This window comes from Mustela nivalis (assembly GCF_964662115.1).
Source record: "Mustela nivalis genome assembly, chromosome: 7".
NCBI classification, from domain to species: domain Eukaryota; kingdom Metazoa; phylum Chordata; class Mammalia; order Carnivora; family Mustelidae; genus Mustela; species Mustela nivalis.
The window spans coordinates 118,606,315-118,621,550 of record NC_139026.1 but is presented as its reverse complement, the minus strand read 5'-3'; the positions used below and the strand labels follow the sequence as shown (position 1 = coordinate 118,621,550).

Here is a 15,236-nt window from a genome sequence, read left to right as displayed (position 1 = left end):
GAACTGTAAAGTATGTTCCCAAATTGTGTGATTTTACCTACTTTTAGGTGGATCACTCCAAAATTCTCACTTGATCAAAAGCTTAATAACTTTTGACTATACCTTTTGCCACAGCTCCTCTCTGCCCTGTAGAGTGGAACAAGCACAGCGCTAGGTCTATTTTAAATATATAACAAATGTTTTAAAAACTAAACATAGGGAGAAACAAATCTCTCATTGTAGTCAGCACAAAGCTGGAAATAATACCTACCTCAGAACTGTTCCAAAAGTAAAATATGATCATCAGTGTAAAAGCTCTTAGCAATACATATTTTTATGGTGATCTGCTGGTCACATTTTACTTAATTACTGAATTTGCTTCCTGCTTTCCAACTCATTCACTAGTCACAGGCTTCCAATGGTAAGAACCTGAGTCACTACTTAATAAACGGTTTTCAATCCTTTTAAAACCGTGCTCCTTTAACAAGTACAAATCTATTCCCTATTGTATTTTGGGGTTTTTTTTCCTTAATATAACAAATGTACTTTTTCAAACTAAAACCTCCTCCTCCAGCAATGAAGTATGACCTACCATGACCTCCTCCTGAGAAGCACTATAATAATATGAAAAAAATCATACATTAACTATAAAATATTTGAGCACCACTAAATTACTATTCTGAGTTTCACAAAGAGTAAGAAAGTTTACTCATATATTCACCCAATAAACATTTATACACTGAATGTTCCTAATAAATTTTTCATGTAAATACCTTCCTCATCCACTGAAACTACATTCCCTACCATAAAATAAAAATGCTAACTTTTCTTCTTCTTCTTTTTTTTTTTTTTTTTGGCTTTCACTGGCTCTTCATCTCTTTACCAACCACAATAAGCAGAATTAACTACTCCTTTCTTTATGGTACTAAAACATCTTCTTAAGTGTCTAGGATAGTAAATGACAAACCCTCAGTTTCAGTGATGCTCAATAATACAAACTTCTATCATAACTAAATGTACTCATGTCTGTGAACCACTTCAAGACTAGAGGGAGGACAAAATCCAGGCCTTCAACAGATAGTTGTGTGCACACGTACACGTGTGCACGAGCACACACACGTCGAGTTGTCAAACAGTATTTGCTAAATTAGACTGAATTCTGCCTTCTACTTATACTGTCCTTGGAATAGGTCACCCATCTATTGTGCATATCTTTGTTCATACCATTCCAGGCTCCTTTATAAAGCATTCCAAAACCACTGAAGCCAAAGGCTGATCTTTTTCTCAAAAAGTACTACAGAAAATTATCTGGTATAGTACCTTGTGTAAAATATTCTTTGGTACTTGTTATGTTTTCCTAGATTAAACACAACTTATCCTAACTAGATGACATACTCAACAGCAAAGACCATGTCAACCGCTTGATCTACAACCACTGACCACAGCATTTTTTAAATAACTGGCACTCAGTACACTGACGGATTAAAAGGTAACACACAGCAGAGTTACATCGGACGAGAGCTCACAATAATAGATGTGGCTGGTCAACACGGGCAGGTTTTCTTAAAGCAATAATCTGCCACAGCACCCCTCCTCTCTGGTGACACAAGAAAATGGATGATCGTGGGAGAAGAGGGGCACTTCACACTGCCTGGGGTGAGTGGTAGCTATCCTTGAACTCACAGAATGACAGAAGGAAACCTACAGACCACTTCTTGATGGTGTAGCTGCAGAAACCAAAGCCCCAGAAGGCAAAGTATTCCAGCCAAGGTCATAGAGGAACTCAGCTGCACAGCTTACACCGAAACCCAGGTTTACCACCTCCCAATCACAAAGCCTTTAGTATATCAAACGGCTCTTCTAATGATGAGTCTAAAATGACTAGTAAGTCTTTTTGTCTTTACCTCAAACATATCAATCACAGAAAAAACTCCCGAAGACCCAAATCACTCACTAAACTGTCACACAAAGGAATTAGGAATTCAAAGAAACGGGGGCAGGAAATGCTTTCCTGGATTCCTTTTCCTCCAACCAGCCCTAGACTGTTGATAAGTGTTCCCAGGCCTTCTGCTTGGCCCCCTTTCACTCTGCATACTCTCCTTTGGTGTTTTCAGCAGCAGCCCAGAGCTTCATTCAACTAGCACTTACAGATTAAGAATCCCAGAATCTGAATCTCCCAACCAGACTTCTTGTTCTGAGCTCATTATCTCTGTATTCAACTGAGCTCCTGGACATCTCTACCAATGTCACTTTTAAAAACACTCAGCGTTATAAATACATCATTTCCCTTCCTTCGAGTCAACCAGTACCACCCCGTTGCGATCATACTGCCTGTCCTGGGAAATGACACCACCTAACCAGAAACCTGTGTCACTCTGGGTATCTTTCGCCTCTCTTACTTGAGACATCAAGTCTCATCAGTTCTCCCTCCTGAATACAGCAGTGCTTGTATCCACACCCAAAGCACCCCCTACACATCAATGATTTCCAAAGCTTTTTGATCACTCACTTGTATCATTGAAAAAATTTCTGAGCTAATATATACCCAAAGTATATGTTTATTTATAAGTTAAAATACATGTATTTTTATAGCAATATAGTAAGATATTAAAAATAACAAAAATTTTAAACTTTAAATAAGATTTAAAATATGTATATATGTGTATATATATGTATGTATATGTATATATATGTGTGTGTATATATATATGTATATATGATATTAAGCCTTGTATTTTCTTCCTATATTTCAATCAGTCATTTTATACATCCCTGGGGTCTAGGAACTTATACTTTAGAGATGTATAATGACACTAGTCCAGGCAGTAAAACATATATACATATACATATACATCTATATGGGGGGGTGTTTATTTAGGTATGTAGCATGGATATTTGAAGCCATTTCTTTTTACTCATACACACATATTTCAAGATGATATACACAATTTAGCATATTGCTAAATACAGTTAACCTTACCATCAAAGTCCACAAACCAAAAATTAAGTTTAAAGGTAGCTGACTTTTAAAAACTCACTCTGTATTATTTTATAAACGTAACTCTGTAAGTCTTACAATTAGCCATCTCTGTGAAGAAGAGAAATTTAAGAGTACAGTTTGGCTCCTTTTGCACACGGTTCCTAAAGAAGAGATACCACATTTTTTTCACCTACCCACTAAGGTTGCTAATCTTCTGGGTTTTGTGGACTGCACCTCCTTTAACCCAAGTACATACCATAGTATTTTTTCAGCTTTCTACATCTATATATACTGCTACCATTTCAGGATGCTGAATACTAATGTACTCTTCCTTACTCCTATCCCTGTCAACCCATTGCCCTTCCCCAAGACTCCCACTACAACAAAAAAAGACAAAAATCCCACAATATACAACCAAAGTTAGAACAGACCTGCTAATACAACAAGAGACATTTACACATTTGCACAATACAGTCCTATAGAGTTCTACCTACAACCTAATGCATCCTAACTTTCCATGCATAGTGGGGAAATCTTCTAAATTTAACAGTCCATATAAATCCTCAGATACTTTCAGCTTGTTACACATTCAGAAACTGAAAATCTCAGCACTCAGAAGTTCTGCAACTTTGAACTGGCAGAAGATGTTTCATCTCATTATTCCAGGAGTGTAGTTAAGAGCAGACCAGTGCACCAACCGAATATTAAAGAAAAATATTTTTCTGAGGTAGACTATTATACTACTCCCCCAATGCTGTACGCCACTATTTATTTGGCAAGAATCCGAATAAAGCTATTATGTGGCAAGCATTCCATTAAAACTAGCACATTAAACTGATTAATTCTATTACAAAGTGACCAGATGTCCCCAGAGAAGCTCCTGGAGTTAGGAAGTTATCGTTAACAATAAAGAACTCTATTTTCATTCAGTGATGGAAACTGGGGCCAGATTTTAATTATACTGACTAGAAAGTTAAGGGAAAACTACATGATTGTTAAAATTACTAAATGTAGCAGTTTTCAATATTGTTGATCTATACTTTTTCATATACAGATTATTGAAGATATTATAATAACATAAAATAATCATAATATAGAATTTAGCATTCTTTTAAAAAACGTTAACATTACAAAAACAGTATTTCAGATGTGTGAAGCCAACATAGATGCCTTAATTTGGAGTTGACTTGCTTTCTATTTACAGAAATATTAACCACATCCCCTGTCTTTTTAGCTAACATTCTCAGAACATCTTCCATTTTATACCGAATTTTAGGATAAATTAATGGCTCTTTCCTCAGAGACCTGTCTCCAAACTACTGATTTGTTTCTTCCATTTCCTGTGTATCACTTCATTATCTTAAGTCACTCATTTAATATTGATCAATGAACAAAAACTATTTAAAAATATGAACACTGTAGTGGAATTCTTATGTCCTATCCCCTCTGCATGTAGATGTCCCCAAATATAGAATAAGCTAAACTTCATCTAAAATTTCTTAATCATTTCTAAATGTGGTCTATTAATATAACCTAAGGGTATACATTAAAAAGATGCACCATCAAAACAACAAAAAATAACCATCCAGTAATTCTACCCACATAAATATCTATGTGGACTGAGCCCCAAAGAAACCTTGCTAATGATGTTATCAATTACATCCTGAGTTTTTTTCTAAAAATCTTTTTAATATATCAAGAAGAGATGAAAAGAAGTCATATTTATTGAACACCTACTCGACTCTGAACTGTTTTATGTATTACATTGGATTTTCACAAGTATACGGTAGTTATGGAAGGTTCAAACATGGGCTCAGCCACTAGACCCCATGGGTTCTCTACTCGCTAGCTGGACGATCACAGCCAAATTACTTAGGCTTCCTGTGCCTCAGTTTCTTCATTTGTAAAATAGGGATAAAAATGGCACCTACCTCATCGTATCGGTCCCAGGATAAAATGAGAAAATACAGGTAAAGTGCCTATAAAGCTAAACATGACCCACACTGCCCTTACTATAATAGCTACTTTTATTATTAGTGTGGATATTCTTGTTCCCATTTTACAGATGAGGAAATGGAAGCCTCAAGAGGGTAGTTTACTGTGCAAGATTTTGACTCCCAAACACAAATCTGGTGAAGTAAAAATGACTTCGGCATAAAATACTAGCCTTCTTAAAACCACAACTTGTTAGGAAGCCCAAGAATTGACACGTAGTAAGATGGCACCAGGAGCGAGTCGGGCACTGAATCTTGCGGAGCGCCTGGAACTCGCACTGCTGAGGGACCTCACACTCAAGTGCGGCCTCATAAACATTAAGTGGGGGAAAAAAAATAAAATATATCATATATATATATATATATATATATATATATATATATATATATATATATGCCAACACCGCGCCTTCCTTGCCTAGCGGCTCCAGGGTGCCAACTTTTGTCAGGGCCCACCCTACAATTCGTCCCAGGCCACAGGCCCTGAAGGCTGGGCCCAACTTCTGGAAGTTGGAAGCGAATTGCTCAACTCCACACCAACACAAAGCAGCCGGCGACAGGAATGGAAACAAAGGGAAACCGTCAAGGTTCGTTCAAAGTCCTACAGCGTCGAGTCCCGGGGAGGCCTCCACTCGCCTTCTCACCTGCGCGCGGCGGAGGCGAGGACGAAAACCTGGGCGCCGCGCGGGGTCAGCCCGCGCCCCGGAGCCCAGGCCGCCAGCCGGGAAGGCTCGCTGCGAATGGCAGGTGTCCGAGGGGCTGCTCGCGCGCCCGGGTCCCCCGCCGACCCCGGCCCCGACGTGACAGCGCCCAGGCCCGCGACCCTCCCCCCTCGCAACGCGGCGGGGCTGGCTCCGCGCCTTCGGGCCGCCCGCGCCTGGGGAGGGCAAGAGGGGCCGCGGGAGAAGCCGGGAGCGCGGCCGTCCGCCCGGACTTCCTCTGCCGCCCCAGGGCAAGCATTCCGCCCCCACCCACGCCCCGGCCCCGGCGGCCGACCCGGCCCCGACGTCCCCCCCCCACGCGGGGCCGGGCCCGCGGCGGACCGCCCGAGGTCCCGCGGCACTCCGGAGCCCCGCAGCCGTCGCCTGCCCCGCCTCCCCTCAAGGCGCCTACTTTCTCCGGGCGGCGTCCAGGCCCCGGTGCGCTCGGTCCGGGCCTGCTGCTCCGCGGCTCCCGCTCGCTCTCTCCCGTGGGCAGGCGCGGCCTCCAGGCTCTCGGGCGCGGCGGGCTGCTGCGGCGGCTCCTCCTCCTCCTCCTCGGGGGTGGGAGGAGGAGACTCGGCGGCCCGGAGCCGCCTCCCGGCAGGAAACGACCCCCGCGGCACCGCCTCCTCCGCGCGGCCGATCCTGCTCCTCAGGCCGCTGCCGCCGCGCTCTCCCTCCGGAAACGCATTCCTGCCTGGACGCGTCAGCCGCGCCGGAGGCGAGGAGGTGGCGGCGGGGCGGAGGAGGAGGCAGGAAGACCGCGGCCTGGACAAAGGAGTGGGGCGAGAGGGCCTGGGGCAGTCGCGGGGGGCGGGGCGTGGGACTGGGCCGGCCTTCGCCGTGCCTCAGTTTCCTTTCCTGCCAAGGGACGGAAGCGTCGGGGGGAGCCCCAGGGCCCCGCACGGCCCCGGCAAGCTCTCAGGCCCCTGTGAGGGAAGACTGGATGGGCCGCAGGGAACCTGGGGCGGCACTCCTTTCCGGGCTTACATTCTACTTCCCCAAAGCCACACCCAAAGGTCCCTTTAGCCCGGGATTGTCCCGGGAGCCGAGACAGCCACCTACCCTACAGGGCTTCGTGGGGCCCAAAACGTTTCACTTCCGGAAGGGAATTCGCTGAAGTTAACCCTGCGTTCTGGAGCGATCGGTTGCTTGCCTTGAGTCTATGAAGTGGTGAAGACAGGAAGGAGGGCGATGCCAAGGAAGATGGGTTTTTAGGAAAGTTTTAGAGAAAAAAGAAAAAAAACTGGTGAGTGAGGGATCTGCTTTTGTTGGATTAATCTGGAGGTCCATTTATGGGGAACAGCGATAGGAGGAAAAGTTTCTTCCATAAGAATGGAGTGTCTGTTCTCTCTCGCTTTTTTTTTTTTTTTTTTAGTAGGTGGAGATGAGTGCGGGAGAAGGAACAGTTGAAAGAGAAGGGAAACATTCATTATGAGACAGGCAGGACACATTTTGATAAGAGGATTGAAACTTGTACCACCCAACATCATACTGAAACCCAGTAATTCAGAATATGCTGCTGGCAAGCTGCCATCCCCTGAACAGAAAATGTTGTGCCCTGCCACCTGGCCAGCTTGCAGCACCCTGCTGGGAATAGAGTTCAAATAAGATTTGTGAAACCGAGAAGTAGTGTTTCACGTGGAGGAAATTAGAAGCGGAGATGCCCATTTGGCTGCCAATTTTAAATAAGAGAAAATAAAATAATCCTGCCTATGGAAAGTTTGCATTTTGCTCATCAGAAAAACAAATCTGTTAGATAATCTCTAAAGTGATTAAAGAAGAAATGAACATGATTTTTCCCACTTAATGGAGGACTTGAGGGTAAATGATGTTTCTGTATTACTATTCCAATAGTAAAGCTGCCACAAGACCTCAACATTCTTGGATTTAAAGAATCTGGGATTCTTGGATTGTTGGTTACACCACTGTTCAAAATTAATCAGAAGTAGCCTGGTCCCAATATGGGAGACTGAAGTTCAAAGATAAAACAGAATTGATTTACTCTACATTTCCCAGAATTTTTTTCCCTATGTGTGATTTGAGGAGGCAATCTTTGCCAAAACAATATTATGAGGTTTAGATTTGTACAACCCTAAACTAAATTAGTTCAAGGGCAGTTGAATCATTTCTCTAATCCCAGTATCAAACACTGTTCCAGGGCACATGGTAAGGGCTCAGCTAATATTTGATAAATGCATAAAAGGTCCTTTTGCTCCCTTGGGGCCAGGTTAGAACATTTGGCTAAACTGAAGAATGAGTAGCAATTTATGTACAGAACTCCTGAGCCTTGAAAAAAAGAGAAATTAAAAAAAAAAAAAACATGTTATCTGAGAAAAACAGTAATTGGTCAGGAGTATGCTATACAGGTGATTTCATATAACTATTCATGAATAGTTGGCTAACTATGAAATTTATGACTACTTAAAAAAAAAGGATTGGTCTGTTTTACTATGCTGAACAGGAAGTCCTAGTAAGTAGGAATAGTGTAAGTCACACTGCTAGATCGTATCATGACAGGATATCTATTGGTACCATAACTTTCAAACAAATTACATTGTACCTATACTGTCTCCCAGTTATCAGTTGTCTTCTTCCATCTCATAAGTTGTTATGTCTGATAATTAAAAGTTGGTCTTTCCTTTAGTTTTGTCACCATACTACTATATGTTCCTTGAAATGTACCTCTCTATTTGGGACACCTGGGTGGCACAGTTGGGTTAAGGATCCGACTCTTGGTTTCAGCTCAGGTCCTGATGTCAGGGTCATGAGATTGAGCCCCATGTCGGGCTCTGCACTCAGTGTCAGGTCTGCTTGGGTTTCTCCCTCCCACTCCCTCTTCTCTTCACCTACCCCTCTCTCTCCCTCTAGAATAAATAAATCTTAAAAGGAAAGCCATGTATCTTTATTATCTTTATTCACCTACTGTTTTCCAAAGCGAAGTTTCAATGTTGCTCACCGGCAAAGACAGTTGGATACAAAGCTTCCCTTCAATCTACCTTTAATCCCTACTTCCATGTATGATTAAAGGATAGGCTTACAAAAATGAAAGGAACCACTAATATTTAGTGAGGCACAAAACAAACTAAAGGTGCTTAGGAGCTCGATTATCTCTTTTAAACAGTGGGATCACAGTTTGATTACTGACCTTTAGATCTAGCAGGTTATATTTAATCCCATGATTATGAAATCCAAGATGGGGAGTGAGTAAGTCGATTTTGGCTTCAAGAGTGGATAGCTGTGTTTCTTTTGCACTTTGAGCAGTCTTGGGACTTACCCTCTCAACATGACCCTGTTCAGTAAGCCACAAATCACCCCATGATTACTTGAAGGCTTTTCAATCTTTGGCAGTGGAAACAACCTTAAACAGTATAAACATTTATGGCCAAATAGTTTAGTATGTGTTCAGTTATAAATCATTTTCAAAGTGCAATAAGCATCAGAGGATCCTGTGTGGTTAGAACAAAGGATAAATACTTGCATTGTAAGAACAGGAGTATTCCTAAGACCAAATGTTTCTTGGTGTTGGCTGTTGACTGGCACACTCTGGCACAATCCACACCAGATCGCTTTTAAATAAGCAGGGAGACTCTTTGTCCTGATATGCCCAAGATATCCAGAGTTTGTTGTCCAAGCATAATTATTAATAGCACCCCTTTCGTTCCCAAAATTACATCCGGATATGAATGGTAGATTCTATGGTCATCCAATACATAAGAGCATCCAGATAATAAGGAATGAGAAATAATTTTACAAACTCATAGGGAATCCATGGGGACACATTAAAAATCAAGTTCCAGGGGCGCCTGGGTGGCTCAGTGGTTTAAGCCGCTGCCTTCGGCTCAGATCATGATCTCAGGGTCCTGGGATCGGGTCCCGCATCGGGCTCTCTGCTCTCTCTCTCTCTGCCTGCCTCTCCATCTACTTGTGATCTCTCTCTGTCAAATAAATAAATTAAATATTTAAAAAAAAAAAATCAAGTTCCAGATTTACAGGTGAAAACCAATTCTAACATCAATGATGGGGGAAAACTGTGGGGACGAGTGTGCTAAATGAAGGGGTTCCTAATAATGAAAGTGCCCCAATGGAGTTTTAATTGAGGAAAATCTTTGAAAAGTAGGCTGGTCGGTCAACAAGACTTGTGTTTTATTTATTTTTAAGATTTCATTTGTTTATTTACTTGAGAGAGAAAGACAGAGATAGGGAGGTCGGGGGAGAGGAGGGAAAAGCCAGCACGGGGCTAGATTGCAGGACCCTAAGATCATGACAGGAGCTGAAGGAAGACGCTTAACTGACTGAGCCACTCAGGCTTCCCAAGATTTGTGTTTTAAATATCATTATAAATGTATGTGATGGGTTCTGGAACAAATTGATTGACAGTGGCTAAGTCAACAGCAACTTTTCTAAGAACTATTTCTGCAGAGAAACCTAGATATGTTTTCCTCACCTACCACCTCCAGTGAATTAGAAGATAATTCCTCTTTAAATATTAAAAAAGGGACAAAGATGAGCAGACGGGGAGAGAAGGAATAAAAGTCACTGGTGATTTGTCTTATAATACTAATGTAGACGAGCTTCTTAATCATAAATCTTATGAATCTTATGAAGAGCTTCTTAATCATAAATAACCCACCTTCTTTCCTAAGAAAAGATAAAAAGAAACTAAAATCACTCTATTAAAATGTGAATCTGTGTGCTTTGGTTAAAGAAATAGCAGTGGCCCTGGGAATTAACTGACTTTTAGAAAAACAAGAAAGAGTGAGACAGTCCTTCCAGTTCCTTCTTTTTCTGTCTCCAAATAGACAAATAACATGCAAATAATTCTATAATGCAGAGAAACTGGAAGTGCTTTTATTTTGCAACTTGTTTTTTTTGGCTTGGAGACTTTGATTTCATGAACAGTCCTCAATACCCTAATTGCCAGAGCCACCGTGAAAAATTCAGTTTGCTGCAAGGCAGCTACCAACTCTGTATACATCGTATGTGTCCATGTATTTGACTAGTTTGTCCTGAGTCTTTAGTTGGAACTTCACTCTTTTGCTTATTTAAAAGTAAAGTAGAAAATATCAGAACGTTCTGACCTGATTTGCACTGTGTCCCTTATAACTCAGGCTAAGCTATTAAGTCTTTCCCTTTTCTAGATAACAGTTGCTGGATTATGGCTTTAAATAAGGGTCACTTAGAAGTGAGGCTGCCTCAAAGAGTTCTGCTTCCTGTTTTCCATATATAGCATCCCCATTTTTCTGATGCTCAGTCCACAGAGTATGGCCTCCACTGGGTGTGAGCTCTCCCTGCCAGCATTCAGATGCTGAACATTTTTAAGAGCCCAGAGGGAGAAGTGTTTTTAGGCAGCTCTTTTCAGACACTGAGTTTCTTCAGCTGGAGAAGGGAATGTGCTTTCCCAAATAAGAATGAAGACTATGCCAAGTATAAGCAGTTGAATAGCCCTGGAGTTATTTTTGGGAACCAGGGTCATTCAGTTCGGGAAATGATGGTGCTACCCATGAGCTATGGCAAGTGATTAGAAAACATTATCTCTTTTTCTCACTTAACTTCTTTCGAGTATTGAGAAAATTTGCCAGTTTGGGTTAAGAGTAGCTTGATTTAGGCTGGATTCATTAGGGAGTGGGGAAGGCCAGTTTAGGCAGAAGGTATGTTTGTTTGGTTAGTAAAAGTGCCCTCCTCCTCCAGATGAACCCTCATAACAAACCGCCAGAGATAGGCTTATGCACCTCTGTATGGGAAACCGCAAATACATGAACCCCCAAAGTTGTAGACAGGATTTCCCTTATACGTATAGATCTGTATTTTTTAAGGTATTTCTGGTTTTAATGGAATCTTAATTCCAAAACATTAAGAATCAGTATTTTAAGCCCAGATATGATCAGTCCCTTTTATAGACCAAGAGCCTAAACAAGAACTTTCTGTTGTTGCCCTGGATTTTTGAATTGAATACTGATTAGTCTTATCTAAAACTTTTTTTTTTTTTAAGATTTTATTTATTTATTTGACACAGAGAGATACAGTGAGAAAGGGAACACAGGCAGGGGAAGTGGGAGAGGGAGAAGCAGGCTTCCTGCCAAGCAGGGAGCCCGATGTGGGGCTCGATCCCAGGATGCTGGGATCATGGCCCGAGCCGAAGGCAGATGCTTAATAACTGAACCACCCAGGTGCCCCTAAAACATATTTTTAAGCATCAAATAAAGGTCCAATATTTTGTTATAACAAGATATTCACTGCAATGCTATCTAACCTGTAGGAAGTAGAACAGAAAGTACAATAATTTGTAATCAAACCTCACAGCTAGAGTGTATGTATTTAATTTTCAAGGTAAAATAAACTTCAAAGAGAAACTAAAACTTTTTATTTCTTTTTTTTTTAATTTTAATTTTTAAAAAAGATTTTATTTATTTGAGAGAGAGAGAATGTGTGTGGGCAGCAGAGGGAGAGGGAGAAGCAGACTTCCCGCTGATTGGGAAGCCCAATTCAGGTTTCTGTCCCTCAATCCTAGAACTCCAGGACCATGACCTAAGACTGAAGGCAGATGTTGAACTAACTGAGCCACCCAGGAGCCCCTTGAGCTGTTTATTTCAATCTCCAATTTACATACTGGAATTTAAGTGCCTTCACATATATCTAAAAATTTTCTTGGTAAGAAAAATGTCAGGGCTCCTGAGGGGCTCAGTGGGTTAAAGCCTCTGCCTTCCGCCAGGTCATGATCCCAGGGTCCTGGGCTCTCTGCCTCTCTGCTCAGCAGGGAGCCTGCTTCCCCCCCTCTCTGTCTCCGCCTGCCTCTCTGCCTACTTGTGATCTCTGTCTGTCAAATAAATAAATAAAATATTTTTAAAAATGTATATTTTTAATTAGACTGAGAACAATTCCTAAACAAATTTTAATTCTATTTCCTAGGGATATTTTCCGTATAGCATTCAGAAGAACAAGCCCTGTGGCTTTTCTACTTTAGGATTTCTGCATTGTTGTTGGCTGATGTCATAGGCATTTTGCTCTATGATCACAAGAATTCCCTATTTAGAACTGCTTATGGCTGCCACATGCCTAAAATGTCAACCAAACTGTTTTTCTTGTACAATCAGCTCAGTGGCTATGGAAATGAGATACTTCAATTTCACCAGTAGGGAGAAAAATATATACAAAAGACATATCTGGGGCGCCTGGGTGGCTCAGTGGGTTAAAGCCTCTGCCTTTAGCTCAGGTCATGATCTCAGGGTCCTGGGATCGAGGCCCCCATTGTGCTCTCTGCTCTGCAGGGAGCCTGCTTCCTCCTCTCTCTCTCTGCCTGCCTCTCTGCCTACTTGTGATCTCTGTCTGTCAAATAAATAAATAAAAATCTTAAAAAAAAAGAGACATATCTGATAAAGGACTGTTATCCAGAACTCTTAAAACTTAACAGTGAACATACAAACAACCTAATTAAAACTAGGCCAAAAACCTTAACAGATATTTAACCCAGGGAGATATATAGAAGGCAAATAAGCAAATGAAAAGATGTTCCACATCATAGGTCATTGGGAAATTGCAAATCACAACCATGAGACCCAACTCTACACCTATTAGAATAGCCAAAATCCCAACACTGATGACACCAAGCACTGGCAAGGCAATGGAACAAAAACTCTCTTTCACTGCTAGTGGGAATGCAAGGTGGTATGGGCACTTTGGAAAAACAGGTTGGCAGGTTCCTACAAAGCTACACATACTCTTAACATATGATCCAACAATCACACTCCTCAGTAGCTACCCAGAGGTGGTAAAAACTGTGTCAAGACAAAAATCTGCACAGAAATATTTATAATAGCTCCATTCATAATTGCTAAAACCTGGAAGTAATGAAGATGTCCTCAATAGGTGAATTATGGATAAATAAACTGTACTTCCGGATGATGCAATATTATTCAATGCTAAAAAAGAAAAAGAAATGAACTATTAAGCCATGAAAAGACATGGAGGAAATTTATATGCATATTACTAAGTGAAAGAAGCCAGTCTAAAAAGGTTTCATCCCGTATGACATCCAGGGGAAACTGATTAAATAAATTCTAATGCATCCATGGAATATAACAACCAGTAACTTTAAACAATAATGCATTGGACCTGAGTGTATGGCTATGGAAAGACCTTGGTTATATATAATGGGTGCATCATGAACAAGTTGCAGAACATATTATGGCATAATCCCCACTATGAAGTAGTAGTAGTAGTAGTTTCCACATTTTAGCAGTGAAGAAACAGAATTGAAAGGTTATATTGAAAAACTAGGAAGTTACAGCACTGAGATTGGAACCCAGGCAGTCTGGCTCTGGAATCCAGATGTTTGTTCATTGCACTTTGCTATCTCTGATCCCTTGTGTAATTTTATAGACACATTGTCCGCCCTGTTACACCTCCACTGTGTCTAGGCAGGTAAGTCTGTCATTAGCCATGTTCTCTAATACCAGCATTTTCAATTTAAAAAAAGTGACATTTTCACCTCCCTCTATGTTACTTCTTGTCTATCTCTTCACTTATATATAAAAATACAAATAATTTAATATATATGACTATATTATATTTATATAAATAGTTTAACACATAATGAATATATATAAATAAATATATCTAAAAAGAAAGGGTGACATGAGATTCTGATTGTTATATATCAATGTAAATAAGCATATAAGTATAGCTAAGATTGTTCAAGCACATCGTTCCAAATTTGGTCAGTTATTATTATTATTTTTTAGAGACTTTATAAGATTCTACCTTTCTTAAGGGGAGTGAGCATATCAATATACAAGTATTTATGTGTCTAACACAGAGCTTTACATATATGATTATACTGCTTCTCTTTACAATTAGGGTAAAATAACCACCCCTCTTCTTTGACCTCATCTTAATCCATCTCCCCTTTGCCCACTCTGCTTTAATCATGTTGATCTTTGCTCTTTTCCATGACTTCACTAGGTGTTTCCCTATCTTGGAGTTTTTGTCCTTGTCATTCTCTCTCCCAGAAATGCTTGTTCTTCATATGTCTACTTCCTTCTTATCAATCAGATCTTAGCTTCACTATGACCTCTTTAGAAGGTCTTCCCTACCTTCCAATCTAAAATATTTCCCCAGATCCTCTCCATCACATTACCATATTTTAATTCTCTGCAAGGCGTCAATTACTATCGATATTTTTCTACCCATTTTCTCTTTGTTTATTTTCTATCTTTCTCCACTAAAGTGCAAACTCCATGAGAGCAGCTAATTTGTCTGCCTCGCCCAGTTTCCAGAAGTACCTGACTCATGAGGGAGAGCAAACAATAGTTAATGAATGAATAAGTAAATATTTGTTCACTATTTACTTAACAACAAATATGATGGTTATTTCAATACCTTGTAAAGATTACAAAGTAACATTAAAGTAACATCTCAGAAAACAATTATTTAGTGTAGCTTTTATTCTTAATCTTGCTATTTAAAACATTTCATTTAATTCATAAAAACATGTAGCAAACTAGGAATGGAAGGAAATTACCTCAAAATGAAGGCAATTTATGAAAAACCCACAGCCAACATCATACTCAATGGTGAAAGACA

At 40.6% G+C, this 15,236-nt stretch overlaps 1 protein-coding gene across 4 annotated transcripts in view; it reads right to left on the bottom strand.

Moving 5' to 3' along the window:
• ITGB1 (integrin subunit beta 1) overlaps window positions 1-6,724 on the bottom strand; it is a 46,319-nt gene extending 39,595 nt beyond the window's left edge. The window contains exon 1 of one of the 4 annotated variants that reach the window (XM_082739766.1): window positions 6,067-6,724. The gene's annotated coding sequence lies outside the window, so the exon portion shown is untranslated. Of the gene's footprint in view, window positions 1-5,597; window positions 5,902-6,066 lie in introns of those variants that run through there. The other 3 variants (XM_082739764.1, XM_082739767.1, XM_082739765.1) reach the window with 3 other exon arrangements.
• Window positions 6,725-15,236: the final 8,512 nt, after the last annotated feature.